The following is an 18562-nucleotide window of genomic DNA, read 5'->3' as shown; positions in this document are numbered from 1 at the left end:
TAATTGGGTTCTCTATCGAGTTTATATGTGTGTGTGTGTATGTATATATATATATATATATATATAATGTGTGTGTGACTGTGTTTGTGATGGTGGAATGATGAACACTGTGAGTAGGGTGGATGGTCACTCAAGGCTTGTTTTTATTGTCCTGGGATAAACAGGACCATATGTTGATTAGATTGCTGATCATTGATGATGCAGGACAGTCAGCAGCGAGTCATCGTCAAACTGCTGCAGATTATGTTTTCCTGAAGTGACCGTGAACATATAGTGGACAAAAATATAAAACAGTATCTTTTTTTCACAATTCTCATTAAATCAGATTAATGTAGTGAATCTATAAACGCAAGTGACCGATATTTTACATATTTTTGCATAGAAGAAAGACAGAAAGGAAAACGCAACACACAGTTGAGCACGTGCGAGTGTGCAGCACGTGTGCTCATGCTAGCGGCTAGCGATTTACACACACAACACGACAAAAACCGAATAAAACACATACCTGGCATAAACACGACCATATGCTGATTAGATTGCTGATCATTGATGATGCATGACAGTCTTAAATGAAATAAACAGAGTTTCAGTGTTTACAAGCAGGCCAATACACACACACCTCGTTTTATCATCACAAATAACACATTTGATTCTACTAACAGGACTAGGAGCTGACAGACAGAACTAGTAAACTTGTGTGTCATATAAAAGTTCAGCTTTGCCCTTGAAAACAATTCAAACTTAGTTAATAAGACAGAGCGATCATCATTGCAGCTTACCAGCAGCGAGTCATCGGGAACCTGCTGCTGATTACGTGGCACCGCCCACTAATATAGTGACCGTGAATAGAAGCAGCGCAACCAATGGCGAGTTTTCCCAATTTATGCATGAATTTAACTAACATTATTTAAACTCCGACACACACACACACACACACACACACACATATATATATATATATATATATATATATATATATATATATATAAAAGCTGGACTGGATGGAAAAAAAAGGGAAATTTTTTATCCCAGTAAAACTTATTCCATTATCATCCCAACCCTAGACTGGGGCGTAACACTTTCCTCCATTTGAAGAGACTTTTCCAAACAGCAGCAGCACCAAAGAAAAAAAAATAGAAAGCAACAGTCCAGTTAAACTATTTTTTAAATTGTTTGTATTACACTTCAAGTCAGATCAGAGTCTGTGTTTACAGAAGGAAGGGAATTGGTTGAGTGTGAATAATCATAACCCTATAGTGTAACATAATGTCTTCTTTCTGCCCCCAAAATAGCAAACTTTAACTCATGAGCAGAAGGAGTGAAAAGTAAAAGTGCACGTGTCTCAGTGCTTCTGATCTTTTTTTCTTTCTGTTCACTTGATTCAGTTCTCCACTCTCACTAATATATTTATTTGTGTGTGTGTGTGTGTGATCCACCTCACTGCTCAGATCTGAGACGCAAGTCATGTGAACATCACCTTGTGCCTTGTGTGGCATATTTCTCTTAAAGGTTTCCACTAAACACTCTTTCAGCTCCCAGAATAAAAGCAGTCCTTCGAGCCGGAGTCGAACCAGCGACCTAAGGATGACCATCTTACACACCTACAGTCCTCCGCTCTACCAACTGAGCTATCGAAGGAGTATATGTTCGTATTCGGGATGATTGAGTCTGCAGGTTCATACAGAATATTACACAAGACACATGAACACCATCTTCAGTTAATGGAGCCTACTGAAGAATCCTGAAGTACGTGTATATGAGGTTTTACGGTAACCATCAGGCACCTGGTGGGGAAAAAAAAAAGCTTCACTCTTAATTATTTAATCAACTATGAATTACTTTCTTATTAAATTACAATAACTAGATAAAATAGACTTAGCATTAATACATAACGTATTTCATCTAGTTATTGTAAATTAAATAATTATCATTAAAAAAATAAATAATTATTGTAAATTTTTTATCAGCATTTTGAAAATTATTTACATACAAATTGATTGTTCTAGTTGAACAAATTGTGCAAAACGAAAACTACATTCTAGTAAAAAGATGTTGAGTACAGTAATTAATGATGAAGTGGGCATTTTTTGGTGTCTATGATGTAATTAAATAGACAGGCGTTAGTTTGTTTACCGTAAAATCTCATATAGATGCGCGCACCGCTTTGTACTGCGGTAAATTTATTTCTCAGTGTTCCAGACATTAAAGCTATTTCTACATAATTCTTCTTTTTTCGATTATGTGAGAAAGTGAGAAAAAGAAGTGCAGATCTGGTTTTATAAGACAAAATATCGCATCATTATTAGCATTTAGCATCTGACTGATTTTCAGTGGAATTGCCATAGAGGTAGGATATACTGTATCATGGAAACGATAGGTTGATGGTACACTTTAAATCATTAAAATAACTAATTTGTGTCATCACCGCTTCTGCTGTCGCATTTATCAGTTTAACTGTACAGATGAAGCTGTAATTTTATTTATTATTTTCCTGAAATTAATTCCTGGCTACTGGGTATTGGTACTGGTGTATTTTTCCATTCCGCATTAAAAACTGAAATCTTATGATGTTTTACTGACATCTTGTGGTGAAACAGTGTAACTGCATCTATAGTTCATCTCATAGGAGTGAATATTGATTTATTCTCATTCTTCTACTAAAGTTGAAGTGCTGACCTTTTTACACCACTAAGTTTTGGAGTTTGTTGTTAGGCTTTGCTCACAATTCTGACTTTTTTATCTATTCATGTAGAAAAAATAATGTTATTAGTTTAAATGATGATCTCCTTCGATTATGTTCACATAAGTATTATTTCTACATCAATGTATAAATTTACTTTTATAGTATAATCCCTTAAATGTACATTTAAAACGCTTCAAAGTGAACTAAAGGTTGTGAGAGTGTTGTACAGGATATCAGCTACCAGGTTGTTGCTCAGTTGTACTGCAGACTTCTGAGGAGGACTCTCTCATCTGCATATGACCCAAAAGGGGAGTGGCATAGAGGCATAGTGGGGGGGAGCCATAGTTCTCTATGATTGGTTACTTGTATTAGCTCCACCTTCCCTGTGAAAATGTGGTACAGGGAAGAGCAGGGGACAGAGGAGGGATCTGGGTGAAATCAGTGAGACTGAGGAGGGAGGAATCTGGAAGTCTATTCAGGGAAACATTTTCACACTCACACTCAGTGTGGCATTAACTGGACTGCTGCATCTTAAGAGTTGAAACTTTTTAACAAGGAAACGTGAGTAAACTTTTTATACACTTTCATCAGATAGTAATTAACAACTGTACTGTAGCTGATTATCACTTAGGTTCAGCTTAAACAACTTAAATAAATACAACCTCCTGTCACCATCATCAGTTCATTTATTCACTGAGTTCTTTATCTTCAGGAACTGCTTTATTCTGTCCAGAGGCGCATATAGATATATTCAGAAATAAGAAATAAAGATTTTTCTGATGTAACTGAAAGTCTGCAGACTGCATATATTTGGATCTTTGTGCAGGCTGTTTATAAAATGTATAGTATCCTATAATGGATGTGAAATTATAATCATAGTGAACTTGAGTGTGAGATGTGAGGTATAATACAGATTATTATACAGCTCATACATGCACATTATTTATATTATTTATTTAGGTCTATTTATTTCCATTCGCATTTCTACAGAATCGACTTTATGATGCGGTATTTAGGGTATTTACAGGATTCCCCAAAAATGCGTTTTTCTGAATATCCCTGATGAACAGTGCTTGCTAGGGTAAGCTGTAGGAATCCTCATCCAGGAGGACGGTTCAGGTTTCAGTGAGACTCATGCACCACGTGACTGTGCAGCGTTTCCTGCTGTAACACTCTTGTGGTTGCTTTCTGCTTTGGTGACGCCATCTTTACTGAAAGTGTTTCAGTGTCGCTGTAACACTCGGATAAAACGAGGAAATTGTGCGAAATGGTAGCAGTGTGTGGTGTTACATTGTGGATTATGAAGCTGAAGAGGAAAACTGTATCAGATGTAGGAATGAAGAGCAAAAACAAACTGCGCAGTTTGATTCAGGAAGACACAGGAGGATAATCTGTCCTCAAGGTAATGAACTATTTAATGTTAAAAATGTCTGAGTTAGTCTTCCTGAAACATCTAGAAAGTAATATATAGCGGTTTGAGATGTGTATGAAAGGGGCTTGGCTTTCTTTTGATTATATTGTAGATCCAGTTGAAACAGGACGCTTACAGGCCTGAATACTGGAGAGAGTTTCAGTGTAACTGAGGACACACACACACACACACACACACACACACACACACACACACACACACACACTCTCTCTCTCTCTTTCTCTTTAAATCAGTCGCACTCACACACACCTACACCTCAGTAGTTAGTGAACCTTGGAGAAGAACAGTGTGTCTGCTGAGTTTTAAGGTGGGTTTAAGCGCCTGGTTTTGAATTATAGGAGGTTGATCTCTAAACACCTGCTTACTGCTTTATTATAATTTAATTTCATAATTTTCTCTGCTGCAGTTCTGTTTACATTTTACAGCCCTTATCCAGAGCCGCTTACACAGCTGCTGTGTAGTACTGATGTACATGATGTTTTACTATATTATCATAAGTGTCATTTATGTTAACTTTGTTTATTTTGAAGTACATTTGATTAAAAAGAATATAGATAAGAGTTTACACAATCCTCCTCTTGCCTGCTAGCTGGTTAACTAGTACAGCTAACCTGCGCTGCTAATCTGCTAATAGCCTGGCGTAAATCAGTGTAAATCAATTAACAATCATTTAATTAGTGCTTAATTAGTTAAAAAAAAGATATTGGATAGCACAGTTAGCTTGCGGCCTACCCAAGATGTCCACTTAGTTATCACAAATATGGTGCATATTGGGAAACTTTTTAAAGCACTGGTGAACATGTTTATCATCGCCAACTTTTGCTGAACATTGGAAAACAAAGCTCAGGAGGAATAAACGATGGACTGTGGGAGGATATACGCGACTTCAGGCTGCTACGCGAAGCAGGCCCTGGGACCGCGGTGTTGCCTGAAGCCGCTGGCCGGGATAGAGATCGCCGGAGTCGGTGTGCGAGGCAGTGGAAGCGCGGTAAACAAACCGGCATCCGTGCTAGGCTAAAGGCTAACCCTGCCATTCATTCTTCTCTCCACTGTTCGCTCCCTCGACAATAAACTGTACTTACTCCGACTACAGCTAAATACCCAGCCTGAAGTTAGGGACTGCTGTGTTTTTGTTTTTTAATGGAAACAAGGCTCAAAGACAGCACTCCGGACGCAGCCATTCGGCTAGCCGGGTGCTAACTGCACATCTCGCCGCCAGTCTGTAAGGTGTTGTATCGAACTCTGTTTCCCCATAGTATGTTACATGGAAGACTTTCATAATATGAAAAACACTCCAGTTTTTTTTAAACAAAACATTGTCCTGAAACAGATTTTACATTAGTCCTGTACCTTTTTTTTCTTTTTTAAATTATCTTTGAGATGACAGGATGGTGTTTGTTTGGAGCCTTTTAACTGATTATAATTTATTTCATAAATCATTTATATCTTATATATAGAAAGAAATCATTTTTGGTCATGGCACTACAAACTAAACTTTTACACATCTACAAAATACTTTACTTTCTATATAGAACACAGACAAAAAGAAACAGTGACAGTGAGTTTTGTTGGAAGTAAAATGACTCAAGCAAGTTACTGCTGCTTGTAGAGTGACTTTATTTAATTACAGACAGAAAAAAACATTTCACGAGCTAAAATGTATAATATTAATTTATTAATTATACTAATATTTATTCCTCCTCTATCTTTGTTTTTCCTCGTTTTTATTTTGGTAATTTAAACTCCTGTTTTAAGGTTCAGTGTTTGTTAATGTTGGCTGAATACTTTCCCCAGAGTAGCGCCTTCTTTCCAGCTCAGTACTTATACATTTATACACTGCAGAGGACAGGGCAAGATTATTTATTCTTATAATCTTAAGTATTATAGTAAGGCATATCCTCTTATATGATGGGTCTTGATCTTGTTTTTCAGATGACTGTGATTGAGATCGACAAGTCTTGTGATGAACTTCACAAGGGTGGTGTATACAACTACACCGCATCACCGGATTTCCTACAGAGGGGGGACTGTGAGCACAGCTGGAAATCACATGTGAGAAGATTGAAGGTTTTTTTAGGCAGTAGGCATTTCACACTGCCGCTGTAAGCAGATACTGTGATGCACTGAATGTAGGGATGAACTGTGAACTTTTTTTTTCTTGTTCTTCTCCACGTTATGGCTGTTTGTACATTATAGGATGGGACTGTGCTGGACTATGGAAACTTTCTGGTTCGTGATTACTGTGAGAGCGGGATTCGCTACACTGTAAGGTGTCTTAATCCAAGTAATGAGGTAGGTAAAGTTAAAATAAATTTAAGTTCTGTATGTTCTTTTGTATTTTTTATTTAATGAGAGTGTTTAATTTATGTTTTTTTTTTTCTTTTGCAGACGCAATACTTCTTTAACGGTATGTCCTTCCATTCTGGGTTTCACTTCTGTACAAGTGAGCTAAAACAGATCTGTATATTTGTTATGCAGGAAAAGAAAAAGTAATTCAGTAAGATACATGATGCAAAAGATGTTTTTTAAATTAGTTATTATTTTATTATGAACCACAGTCATTGTCTTTAATGCAGTCAGGTGTGAAATCAGTGCAGTTCAGGACAAAACGTATCACAATAGAGAGAGAAAACAAGATCACAGCAGTAAGCTAGTAAGAAAGAGTGAGCTGTGAATTTATGGAGCAGTAAATGAATTATGGTTGCATTGTAACTTCGTGTGTGTGTGTTTAGTTTCCAACAGCACTACGGAAACCCATGTGTATGGAAGTGAGTACTTTAAGATATTTATTTTAAAATTAAATATATTATATTGGGTATGGTTGTGTGGTACTGATTTTTTTTTTTTTTTTTTTTTTTTTTTTATGCTCATGATTTACCAATTTTAAAATAACTCCAGAATGGATAGCTTAAAAAGGGGTGAGGAAAAACACTGAAATTAAGCAGAGTAGTGGAGGCTGTGCAGTTGGGAACTGCAGCACTCGAGAGGTCCGAGCAGATTAAAACATGACACTAATGTTTACCTGATGATGAAGGTCTCTGAGAAACAGGAAGTGTAAAATACAGCATTCAGTCAGATTACAGCTTACAGTGAAAGTGTGCTGTTCATAATTTTCAAAATTCATTGGAAATAAAATTGATATTTAAAAAAAAATTGTCATTTAGATGAATGTTGCTCATGATTTCTTCCCCCTTTTTAGACATGAGCACTACAGTGACTCCTGAATACATATTCTCTTTCAGATTAAATACTGAATTATAATCTCATATAATGTTATATGTAATGACCTATTAATCACTGAGGGGATCAAATGCATGGCAGTTTATGCCGAGTTCACACTGCACGATTTTAGCCCGATTTTTTTTTTTTTACTCCCCGACAGGTTTTGCTAAATCGCTGACAAAATGCCTGAAATCGGAGGCAAATCGGTGCTCGTTCACGCGAGTGACAATCACGCAGTGTAAATTATCAAAGACGCGATCTGAGACAATCGCCGATACGTCACCGACGCTCGTGAAAGATTTGGCATGCTAAATATCTGGACCTGTCGGCGATTCAAAATCCTGCTGTGTGAAATGAGTTCTGACTGAAACAAACATCGGCGATGACCCCCAGCCAACGAGAGAGCAAGATACAGGGCAGCGGGAAGCTCGGGGAGGAGTTATAGAACATCAGAAAACATGGCCTTCAACATGGTTGTCCTTCTCGGTCTATTTGGGCCCATGAAATGGAGGAAAGCTTGGTCGAACTTTGGCAGGAGCACCCATGTCTTTTTGATGTTTCGTCATTGCAAAATTATTCATTTACCTCCAACTCTCTTTGCAGAACGCACAATCCTTGTTCCCCGCGTCTCCCCAACCATTTCCTCCTCCATAATCTTGTTTTCTTTTTTGCCCTTTCGCTGCAAATCAGCGCACAGACCATTTGGATCGCAAACTTCTTGTGGGGAACCATTTCCAGTCTCGCGCGAGAACTCTGATCTCACGTGTCATCTTGCGTTATTTCCTTATCACTTCTCGCGTGCGTTTGGTTGTGAAACATAGTTTGCGAGCCAGACAGAGTTGTCGGTGATTCGTTCTACTGTAAAGTCATGCAGTGTGTAACCTCCTGTCGTCGATCCATAGAGCAATGTGAACACTGCAGCGACTGAATGCTACCCCAGATAGTCATGCAGTGTGAAAACCACGATGATCCGACAACTTTGAAAATCGTGCAGTGTGAACTCGGCATTAGTGAAAGTTGTAAATTTTGATTTCAGGCCTTCTCAGTGCTCAAGTTGGCATTGGATATGAAATATGAAGTAGGCTTTACTGGAGATCGTATTTCTGTCTTTTTTTAAAAGATGATAACACCACCTCCATCGCAGTTCTCGTCGTGGTTGTCCTGATTGCAGTCCTGATTGGAGTCTTGTTCTTCAAAAACCCAAGGTAAGTCTGCATCACCCTCAAAGACGCAGCTAAAGGAGGGAAGCTGAAATGCTTTAATCTGCTGTCTGATAACATCATCATTAGACAGATAGGTTTAGTTGGTGATTAATAAATAATTCTGTTCTTCATTGTGGTGATGGGTGGGTAGGTGGAGAGATGGAGTCAGAGATTGGTGGCAGAGATTGGTGCGTAGCTGCAGGCCACGAGCAGATGAGGACCAACCGGTGAGTGAAACTCTAACTGCAGGATATTTACACACTACAGCTGCTTTCACACGTGCTGCTTTATTTCTTTATTTAAAAAAAAAACTTTAACTCCTCAACCCCATTGCAATGCTGTAGCAGGATCTTGAGAGCTGTGCATAAACAAATCCCTCAAACATCAATGAACAGCTAAAAACACAATTTATTTACAGTAACACTGTAACTATAATAATGTATAAATATAATAGAAATGAGTGTATATTAATTATATAATGTCTAATTATTTCATGAAGAATTAATCATAATTGCATATCATGATGAAGATGGTTATAATTCATTTCACCTTGTAACAAGTACATCAGTTTATTATGCTAAATAGTTGGAGCTGATTGGAAAATGTTTGTTTATTAGCATGAACCCTGGTGATGTGAGAGCTAACGGCTGTGTGAACGGTGAAGAAGCTCAAGCACTCAAAGACAACGTCACTACAGTGTAAGAGTTACCCTTAACTTCTGCACATAGATAAACAGGATTGAGGGAAATGAACAGTGCTAGATGGATGGGTAGATGTCGTGTTGGATAAATAAATAATTCTATAATTAGAAGAATAAATGTATAGATTTTAGATATTCTTTAATTAATTATTTTATTTCTTTACTGTTTTGTCCATTAGTGATGAGAGCAGAGTCTCCGAGAGCGAGTGAGGATTACAGTTCAGAACCTCCGTCCTGTCTACTTCTGCCGTTTCAAATCTGCACTTTCTGTTTCTGCACTTTCGCTACACTTAAGCATTTCTAAATCCTAAGACCTTGCAATTATAGAGTGTGTAATTTTTCTGTAGGCCAAATTTTTAATCATGTCAAGTCAGAGAAAATATTTTTTAACATCACATTTTTATACTTGTGTAGCAAACGTTGGTGTAAAAGGGTATAGAGCTGCAAATTTTTAATCATGTCAAAGAGAAAATCATTTTTTATGTCAAATATTTTTATACTTTATAGCAATATTTTGGTGTACAAATATATTTTTATATTTATTACTTGGCATATAAATAACATCTTTGTAACATCAACTCATTTTTGCCAAAGAAAGGGAAGATAAAAATCCCACAAACCAGCCAAAAAAGCCAAAGATTTTTTTACACACTTAGTTTCTTTTCTGCATTTAAAAACACTATGTCCTGCACACTTGTTATGCTCTGCCCTTTTCCTGTGTGGGTGTGTGTGTGTGTGGGTGCGCATGCATGTATACATAAATGTCATAAACCAAAGTATTCTTGGCTGTGTCTTTTTTTTTTTTTTCCCCCATCCACCTTTTATCCCAGTAAAACTTATTCTATTATCGCCCCCTACCCTAGACTGGGGAGAAACACTCTCCTCCATTCAAAGAAATTTGAGCCTTTTCAAAATAGCAGCACCAAAGAGAAAAAAAAAATAGAAAGAAACAGTACATTTTCTGTTTGTATTATACTTCGTCAGATGAGGGTCTGTGTTTACAGAAGGAAGGGAATTGGTTGAGTGTGAATAATCATAACCCTATAGTGTAACATAATGTCTTCTTTCTGCCCCCAAAATAGCAAACTTTAACTCATGAGCAGAAGGAGTGAAAAGTAAAAGTGCACGTGTCTCAGTGCTTCTGATCTTTTTTTCTGTTCACTTGATTCAGTACTCCACTCTCACTAATCTATATATATATATATATATATATATATATATAATTTCTCAAACCCTCTTAAAGGTTTCCACTAAACACTCTTTCAGCTCCCAGAATAAAAGCAGTCCTTCGAGCCGGATTCGAACCAGCGACCTAAGGATGACCATCTTACACACCTACAGTCCTCCGCTCTACCAACTGCGCCATCGAAGGAGTTCATGTTTATATTCAGGATGATTGAGTCTGCAGGTTCATACAGAATATTACACAAAGCACATGAACTCCATCTTCAGTTAATGTAGCCTAAGACACTGATAATGGGGTGTTGCTCTGTTGCCCACTGCAGACTTCTGAGGAGAGCTCATCTGCATATGACCTAGTTCTCACTAAGGGGGTTTGGTCACCATCGAGCGACAGTTCTTCCCTTAAACTTGATTGGTAGACAAATCAGCCAATGCTCGGTGTATGTATGTTTAGCTCCACCTTTCCCTGTAGGCCACACCTGAAAGTCTCTCATGAAACAAGAGGTTTCTGCTGGCCCGTGTAAACCGGGCTTCAGGTCTCAATCACCTCCACAAACTCCTGCTCAGCTGTCTGCTTTGCTTTTATGCACTTTCGAAGGAAAAAAATCCAGTGAGTACACTTTTTATATACATGTACAGTATATGGAAGAGAGTGATTAATGATTAGAAGATTGGACGAGTTTTAGACTGGACATAAAACTGTAATGTTTTAACACTAGTAAATATGTGAGTCAGTTTACATTTAAATTTTTACATATAAGTAAGTGTGTAATGAAATAAAGTGTAAAATGAAATACATGATCTGTTCTATAGGCTAAATCAGATTTGCAGAATCTTCCTCTCTCTATCAGTGTAATGTGCTCATTTAGCCTGTAAAGAGCTCATACACTCATTTACCTGATCTATTATTATTATTATTATTATTGTTATTTTGTTTACATTCTACCACATTTATTTGGGTGATGCTTTTCTCCACATTTGAGACAAACTATAACTGAGTGTGGGGTTAAGGGTCTTGGGTGAGGACCCAAGTGGTGATGGGATTCAAACTCACAACCTTCCTAATCATTAGTGCAATGCCATAACCACTGCAACACCACTGACCTGGGACGTATTTATTTCTCCAGTTATTATGAAATGGTCATTTCTAAAGGCTCTGCATTATGATGCAGTGTTTATGTACACCACGCCGCTTGTCTCGATCAGTACTATGAGTGTCATACTAACTTCCTTCAGTAAGGCATGCAGGCAGTCAGGGAGTCACGTGATCATCAGTGCGTCATCGTTCTCTCTCTGCACAAGTACACAGGCTCCAGAGCTGGTAGAGGTGTAAACAAAAACGGACAAAAATGAGAGAATTATGGGAAATGGTAATGGGACGGTGCTGTACGCTGGGGATTATTACCGTGATAAGGAAATCTTTAGGAGATGAAGGTGTAATAATGAAGAAGAATAACAGACTGTGCGGTTTGATTGAGGAAGACACTGGAGGATAATCTGTCCCAGAGGTAATTACATTTCAGATGTTAATGTGTATGAGAATGTGTGCTGAGTAACAAAACATATAGAAAAGTAATCCAGGTTACACTGTGTTTACTTCCCTAGTCTTTAAAGGTAAATCACTGAATCATTGACTCACTGAATCACTGAATCATTTCAGTATATTAGTCTGCTAAAAGATTCATTTCTGAGATTAAGATGCGGTTAGTGCTAGTGCGCACAGGTTGACTTGAAGTGTTTCAGGTGTTACAGGTATGTCTGTTTTATTAACTTATTCACTTATTAAATGTAAAAGAAAGGGAATTAGTCCACTCATTGTTCAGCCATGTGAAGCTAACGGAGTTCTGGCATATCATGTACTTTGTTTTTTTTTTTTGCCAGTAAGACTGTACGCCTGTATAATATTAATATGTATATGTTTTTTCCCCAGTAGCGCGGGATAAAATTGAGCGATATGACATTATTGTTATGAATGTATCTGAGTACTATTGCAAATATATTGCATACACACACACACACACACACACACACACACACACATATATATATATATATATATATATATATATATATATATATATATATATATATATATATATATACGTTTATCCATATTTACTTACAATATATTTTACAATATATATACTTTTGTCCACATATGTATGTGTGTGTGATTTTGGAGCGTGGCTGTGGGGATTTGTGTTCATTCAGCTACAAGAGCATTAGTGAGGTCAGGTGCTGATGTTGTGTGAGGAGGTCTGGGGTTCAGTCGGTGTTCCAGTTCATCCCAAAGGTGTTCAGTGGGGTTGAGGTCAGGGCTCTGTGCAGGACACTCGAGTCCTTCCACTCCAACCTTCACACACCATGTCTTCATGGAGCTCACTTTGTGCACAGTGGTACAGTCATGCTGGAACTGGTTTGGGCCTCTTAGTTCCAGTGAAGGGAAATCGTAATGTTACAGCATATAGAGACATTCTATACAACTGTGTGCTTCCAAATTTGTGGCACCAGTTTGGGGAAGAACCACATATGGCTGTGATGGTCAGGGATCAACAAACTTTTGGATATATAGAGAAAGTGCACTTTGCCTACACAGTCATCTCATGGCAGATTTGGAGAGGTATTAAAAATATCTTGCAGTAAAATTGTACTCATATTGGGTGTTTTGATGGTTATGTTACACTTTGTCTCATATGTCATTGGTAAATTTGTGACGCTTTGTGGATAAGGAAATAATGATGTAAGAAACAAGCAGATTTTCCCTTTTTCATATTCTGAGCATTTACAGCCTTTTATAAGTGATACTTTAATGCGAGAACATAACTACTGAACATCCCAATCTCAAGAAGAAGCCAATTCAGCCTAGTTATAACATAAGCATCTACTTAGTAGTGACAGAGAGCCAGTCCTTGTAGTGGATGTGTGTGAAGTCCTAAGACATTGCTAACATTTTAGTTACACATCTGCATCTGCATAATCATTTGCTAATGACGATATCCTGAGTTTTAGGTCATTTATGGAAAACTTATAGTTTCTGTACCCATATCCTTTTATTTGATGGTTCTTGATTTTCAGATTCCAGCCATGACACAAATCATCAGCACGTTTTGTGATGAAGTTTATGCCAATGGTACATTCAAATACATCCCACCACCAGGTTTCCCACAGAGCAGCGATTGTGAGCCCACCTGGTACGGAAAGGTGAGACCAAGCTTGAAGTTTCTTTAGACAGCATGCGTTTAACATCAGTTTGAACACTGAAGCTGCAAGAAGGTGCTGTGATGCAGTGAATGTTGGGATGAACTGTGAAGTGATCAGATTGTTAATTTTGTTTGTTGTTCTCTATGTGACTGATGTTTAGAATGGGACTGTTCTGGGCTATGAAACGTCATGGGTTCAGGATTTCTGTGAGACGGGGATTCAGCTTGTTATAAGGTGTCTTGCGTCAGAAGAAACAGTAAGTACATTTAAAGTACACTACATGGCCAAAAGTATGTGGGCACCTGACCATCACAGCCATGTGTGGTTCTTCCCCACACTGGTGCCACAAATTTGGAAGCACACAGTTGTATAGAATGTCTCTATATGCTGTAACATTACGATTTCCCTTCACTGGAACTAAGAGGCCCAAACCTGTTCCAGCATGACAATGCCCCTGTGCACAAAGTGAGCTCCATGAAGACATGGTGTGTGAAGGTTGGAGTGGAAGAACTCGAGTGTCCTGCACAGAGCCCTGATCTCAACCCCACTGAACACCTTTGGGATGAACTGGAACACCGACTGGACCCCAGACCTCCTCGACATCCCAACATCAGTGCCTGACCTCACTAATGCTCTTGTAGCTGAATGAACACAAATTCCCACAGCCATGCTCCAATATCTAGTGGAAAGCCTTCCTGGAAGAGTGGAGGATAACAGCAAATTGGGACTAAATCTGGAATGGGATTTTCAACAAGCACATGCTGTATGACTGTTATTGTCAGGTGTCCACAAACTTTTGGCCATATTATGTACATTATAATTCTAGATATTTCTCTGTATGGTTTCTCATTAGAATGATTTAATCAGTGTTAATAATTTTAGATTTTTCTTTTTTCTTTGCAGTACAAGTACATCTTCCAAGGTATATTCCTCTTCTGTCTGTGTATGTGTGTGTGTGTGTGTGTGTGTGTATATGTGTGTTATTAGGCTGTCTGTCAGTAGTCATTACTCACTGTTCCACAGGTTAGCTCTAAAGCTCTGTGTGCAACTAATGAATCAAAACAGATCAGTATGTTTCACCTGAAGAAAAACTAAACCAACTAACGTGCCTTTGGCAAATAAGCGAGTACTTGAGTCTGACTTCATGTAGCTGTGGTCTCTATCCTCTCTGTGTCTGAAAATAGAGGGGTGAATTCTCTAGATGTCTTTAGGTAGTTTATTTAAAATCGTAATCACCATGACTGTCTGATCAGAGCCAGGGATAGTTGCACAGAATGTCCTAAACATGATTTATTGTACTGTACACACACACACACACACACACACACACACACACACATACACACACCCACGCACACCTTTCAAACATTGTGATTCTATAGTAAATACAAGAACAATTAATTACAGACAGTGAAGTACATACAGGAGTGTCACAAGGGCAGCAGCATATACATTAAAGACAACAGCTAGCTATTAGCAGTAGCAGTATCATAAGACACTGGATGCTAAAATTGCTAACAGGTAGCATAGCTAATGTTGTTAGCATTGCCTAGCTTAGCATTAGCTGCTAATTCTCAGCTAAAGCAAAAAATTCCCCAGGAAATGCTTCCAAGACCAAGACTAACTAGCTATTAATGTGGAACTGAAGGCATGTAAAATTGTTTAGAAAATCTGAATGATTGTTTGTTTGTTTACAGTTAGCAATCGCACAAGACCTCATGACCTAGTAGGATGTGAGTACTACCTGGGATTTCTTTTATTTTCATTTTGCTTAATATATGCAAATATGTGTAATAATGCCATTGTGTGCAAGAGTATGGAGTTTGGAAGCTGATAAAAGGCTTTAGATATGAATTTCATGTAAATGAATTATATACAATATACATTAAAACAAATGCTTTTTTGTGGTGTATTTTAATAAATTTAGATTTGTGCCAATGTTTTTACTTAGTTTTGAACTTGTAAGGGATAAGATTAGCCTTTAAAAACCTAAAATCCGAAACTATGGGCTACGGTACAAATGTCAAAAGAGTGAAGCATCCTGGAGTTCTCAGGGGGAAGTCGACTCTTGCAGAGCGGGCAAACAAAGTTTTTATGTTCTACTTAAATAGCGAGTTTTCTGCAGCAATGTTAAACACTCGATGCCCAGGGTAACTATTTACGTAACATTCTAGCTAGTTAGGCTTCACTAACATTAGCTTGCTGGTAGTTAGCTGCTTAATCTGCTGAATTTAGCTATTTCCATAACACAAAAACTTTAGATGCACTTGCTTCATTATGGTTCACATCTTCGCTTTTCACTCCACTTCAGTCTACTCCATGTCTCTTCACTTCAGTTAATTGGCTGAGGTCGGCCATGTTGAAAGCGTCTGCTTTTCTTTGGGATATCGGGTGCTTTCCTTTGGCGTAGGTTACATAAAATCCATATTTTTGAGATTTGTATTTAATATTATATTTGTATCATGTATATAATTCAAATATGTTTTATGATGTGTTTTGCTTTTTTTAAGTGAAAGATATGATGCATAATACCACGCACACCTACCGATTTACTGAAACAGATCTCATCCTTCACCCAAATGCCCCTGTACCTCTGCTGGCTATGGCCATGATGTGTGTATTAGTGTTTAATATTTTTACACTTGTACAAGCTGTTAATGTATTAAATATTTTTTTAAAGCTACCAATGGGACCATAAGAGGCAATGATGTTAACAGGCGTGAACGTGAGTACTTTGTGTGATACTTCTTTTAAGATAAGACACTAAATTAGGATATCTTGTGAGTATATCAGGATTTTAAAATTGATTTCATTATGTTTGTAGATCGGTGCTGGCTGGTCGTTGTCCTTCTCGTTCTGGTTCTGGTTCTCGTTCTGTGCTGTGTGTGCAGGAAACTAATCTGCAGGTAAACCTGCACAACTCACAAAAAAATTCAACAAACTGAACAAAAAACTGGCTTGTAAATGGCTTGTGTGTGCGTGGATGTGCTTATAGTGATTGAGTGACTGACTCCTTAGACATGTCGCTCATCCCAGCCAAACTGGGCAATCTTGACAGGTAGTCAGTGACCACATTATGACCATAACCTGGCATTAGGGTTCGAATCCATGTTAAGGCATGACTGTCTTTCGAACTCTCGGCCAAGCAAGCAAGTAGTAACACAAGCTATCAAGAGCCCACTTTATAGCCAGTCAGTCTTTGCTATGGTGGAGTATCGAGTCTTGGTAGGAGCTTCCTACTCAGGTACAATGCTGTTGACACTTCTCCCTTTTTGCCCTGAGCAAGGACAGCCCTAATTCCCACAGCAGAAGCATCCGCCTGGACACAGAACCTGTATTTGCTTTAAAATGAACATCTGTCTGTTTTGCTTGTTTGTTTGTTAGCTCAGACAGTGATGGTGATAATGCTGACTGTCCGAATGTTGTTGCTGTGATGAGCCCATTGAAGAACATTACACCAAAGAATGAAGGGGAAGCTCAGGCACTGAACGGCCACGCCTGTACTATGTAAGATGGATGGACAGATTTATGGTTAGAAATATGGCTAGATGGTTGGCTAAGTTGTTAAACACATGGATGTTGTAATACACATGGATAGATATTGAAAGGATGGGTAGATGGATAATGAATTTTTTTCTTGAACTTGGTGCTTGGATTGTTTTTTTTTTCCCTACAAAATCAATAACCTGTCTTTCTTGTTTTTGTCTCCTCATAATAATAATAATTTTTTAAAATTTCCATCAGAACTGAATGTGCAACCTCTTTGAGTGAGTGAGGATCAAGGACCCCAGAGTCTTCCTTCTACATGTGTCTTACATCTGTGTTATAAATTCTATCTGTATTTAATTTTTATATTTTTATTTTTAAATTTTTGTATTTATTTTTATTTTTTTAAAGAAACACTCAATTTACAATACCCTTTTGGTTAAGTACTCTTAAAAACCCAAGCCAAAACCCCAAAGTGGTTTTATGTGCCACTGGGAAAAAAGTAACAAATGCACAAATATTTTATTTTATTTATCTTAAGCTTTTGCACACAAAAAAGATTTATTAAAAAAGCATTATAAAGCAGTAGTCAAAAAAATCTATATATATCTAAAATCTATATATTGTGTGTATGTAAATACACTATATGGTCAAAAGTTTGTGGACACCTGACCATCACACCCATATGTGGTTCTTCCCCAAACTGCTGCCACAAAGTTTGAAGTACATAATTGTATGCAATGTCTTTGTACGCTGTAGCATTACAATTTCCTGTCACTGGAACTAAGGGGTCTAGTCCAAATCCGTTTCAGTGTGACGGCCCCCCTGTGAACAAAGTGATATAAAAACAAAGTCTGTTACAGAGATGACTGTAGTATTTAAATATTTAAAAGTACTTATGAATTTTAGAAAATTTTGCCATGCACATTTTTATTTTGGGGAATAACCGAGCTCACTGTGTTCTTCTATGGAGTATCTGTTGGCAAAAACATAATCCTGAATTGGATGGAAAAACATGAGCAAATATAATGTTATTGAAAAACATTTTGTACGATATTTGAATATATTAGTTCTAAATTCAGTTCTGAATTGCTTCTGAATTTGACATTTTGAATCATGTCTATGATTTTAGCATATGCCCAAGGTCAAAGCTATGCATTTTTTAAGTACAACTGTTGCAAAATGCTGCCACTAGAGTGCTTATAAGATCCAGACAAAGAGATCACATTACACCTGTTTTAGTTAATTTGCATTGGTTACTCGTTAAGTACAGGATTGCTTTTAAGGTTGTTTTACTGGTTTTTAAAGTACCGAATGATTTATCGCCTTCATATCAAAATATGTTCCAATTTGTAGTTTGAGGCCTGCCAGTGCTGAATTTCTGACATATTGTAATGCAAACCTTAAGAGAATTTTGCACTTTTACTTTCTTTCTTTGTTAATTTTTTATTGTT

At 37.6% G+C, this 18562-nt stretch overlaps 1 long non-coding RNA gene and 1 other non-coding gene across 2 annotated transcripts; both read right to left on the bottom strand.

Annotated features, from left to right (window-relative positions):
* Window positions 1–123: 123 nt before the first annotated feature.
* On the bottom strand, window positions 124–818 carry LOC128317685 (uncharacterized). The gene is made up of 3 exons (XR_008301236.1): window positions 780–818; window positions 506–564; window positions 124–251 (listed from the first exon to the last, which is right to left on the bottom strand). It is a non-coding gene; the product is annotated as an uncharacterized LOC128317685 (long non-coding RNA).
* A 732-nt stretch (window positions 819–1550) lies between these two features.
* Window positions 1551–1638, bottom strand: trnay-gua (transfer RNA tyrosine (anticodon GUA)). Its single transcript is given in 2 exon segments — window positions 1551–1586; window positions 1602–1638. It is a non-coding gene; the product is annotated as a tRNA-Tyr (tRNA).
* Between the last annotated feature and the right edge of the window lie 16924 nt (window positions 1639–18562).

Source organism: Pangasianodon hypophthalmus, chromosome 29 (assembly GCF_027358585.1).
Source record: "Pangasianodon hypophthalmus isolate fPanHyp1 chromosome 29, fPanHyp1.pri, whole genome shotgun sequence".
NCBI lineage: Eukaryota > Metazoa > Chordata > Actinopteri > Siluriformes > Pangasiidae > Pangasianodon > Pangasianodon hypophthalmus.
The sequence above is the reverse complement of the archived record's forward strand: the minus strand, read 5'-3'. Positions and strand labels throughout refer to the sequence as shown.